Genomic DNA, 1,777 nt, shown 5'->3' with positions numbered 1-1,777 from the left:
TGATGGATCTTGCAGTATGGCCCGTCGCCTTTCCCAGCCCTCTCGGCAGCCGCGGCCTCCCCGCAATCAGTGCACGCGGCAGCTTCCTTGCCGAGGGCTTCGGCCTTAGCCTTCTTGCCGGTAATAAGCATGCCCGATCCTTCGACGGTCATCACTGCCTTATCCTTGCGCCACTTGTTGCGCTTCTTGCTCTTCTTCTTCTGACTGGTGGATACATCGTCATCCAATGAGTCGATGTCGATGCAATCTTCCTCCCCAGGGAGTTTTCTTGCCTCTTCCATCTGAGCACACTTGTCCACAAAGGTGTAAAGCTCCTTTACAGTCTTGGGAAATTGCACATTCATCTTGGAACGTATCATGCGGTTGTGCACACTAGACTGGAAGGCAGCTATCACAGCTACCGGGTCTATATTTGGGATATTCCTGTGGACTATGCTGAATATCTGCAAATACTTGCGGAGGGTCTCTCCTTCTTTCTATTGGAGAAGCTGCAAGTCGCTGGGCCGTCCTGGTTCTTGATGGCCGCCCGTGAAGGCGCCAATGAACTCATGGCACAGGTTAGCCCATGACGAAATGGAGTTCTATGGCACGTGCATCGGCCAAGACCTCACGTTGGACTTGAGGGCCAAAGGGAAGTAGTTGGCAGACACCTTCTCATCTCTTCCTCCGGCAGCTTGAACAGCGATGGTGTAGATGCTCAAGAACTCTGCCGGGTTCAGCCTTCCATCATACTTCTCGGGTATCACTGGCTTGAACGTGCGAGCGGATGGCCAACGGACTTGCCGCAGCTCACGAGTAAAGGCAGGGTGCCCAACCTCGAAAGGTAGGCACCCGTTATCCTCGACCGGAGGCTCGTTGATGTTGGGACCATCGTACCCATTGGTCTAGCGGTGGTCGTAGCAGCGTTGCTCGATGACGACGCACACGCCTCCCCTCCGCCTGTCCCCTTGGGCTCGCCGTTGCCCTGGACGTGCTCGAGGGTTAGAAGAGGCCATCGAGACGTTGTCGGGTTCTTGATTCTGCAGCGCCCGCGCTGGTTGCCACGGTGGGGACTGCACAGTGGGGGTGGCCCCTTCCGTACGGACAGCAGCGCGATCTATTGTTGTCGCTTGGGGAGGCCGCGTCGGGCCAGCCCGCTGTGACCCCCCAGCCTCGGCAAAGCCAATCAGACTCTGAATGGTGGCTCTCCATTCATCCATCTGATCAGGCGCCGGCGGGAATATCAGCAGTAGCTGGGACCATGCCATGGCCTCCGTAGCAGTTATTGGCATTGGCATGATGATGTAGATTGCACCGTCGCTCGGCTCCTGACCGTGCCAGTGGCAACGGCGTCACGCCGACCACTTGGACGGCATGGTGGCGTGGTGAAGGCGCTTGAGGGCAAGTGGCTCCATTGGGCACGGTAGCTGGGTCAACCCGCTCCGGGGGAGGCGCACGCGCTGTGGTCGCGCCCGTGGTGGGGGTTGCCGGAGGGCAGCGATTCGCCCCGGACCAGGCACCACCACTGTGACTGTGCCCTTCAGCGAAGGGAAGAGACATAGAAGGAATAAACCCTTCGTTCGTACCTCATGGAGCATGACCACTAGGGTGTTGCTGATACTGCTTTCCTCCGGCGCCTCTTGCTCCTGTTTCGGCCGCGGGGGAGGTGGTGAAAAAGCCGCCTGCGCCGACCACGTCCCCCGCAGCGCCCACATCCTCTTGCGCCTCCGCGCTCCCCGTGGCGTCGGCATTGGCGGGCGGCGGAGCCTTCGAGGTGGACGGTTGAGCTGCAACACCG

Source organism: Aegilops tauschii, chromosome 2 (genome assembly GCF_002575655.3).
Source record: "Aegilops tauschii subsp. strangulata cultivar AL8/78 chromosome 2, Aet v6.0, whole genome shotgun sequence".
Lineage (NCBI taxonomy): Eukaryota > Viridiplantae > Streptophyta > Magnoliopsida > Poales > Poaceae > Aegilops > Aegilops tauschii.
The sequence above is the reverse complement of the archived record's forward strand: the minus strand, read 5'-3'. Positions refer to the sequence as shown.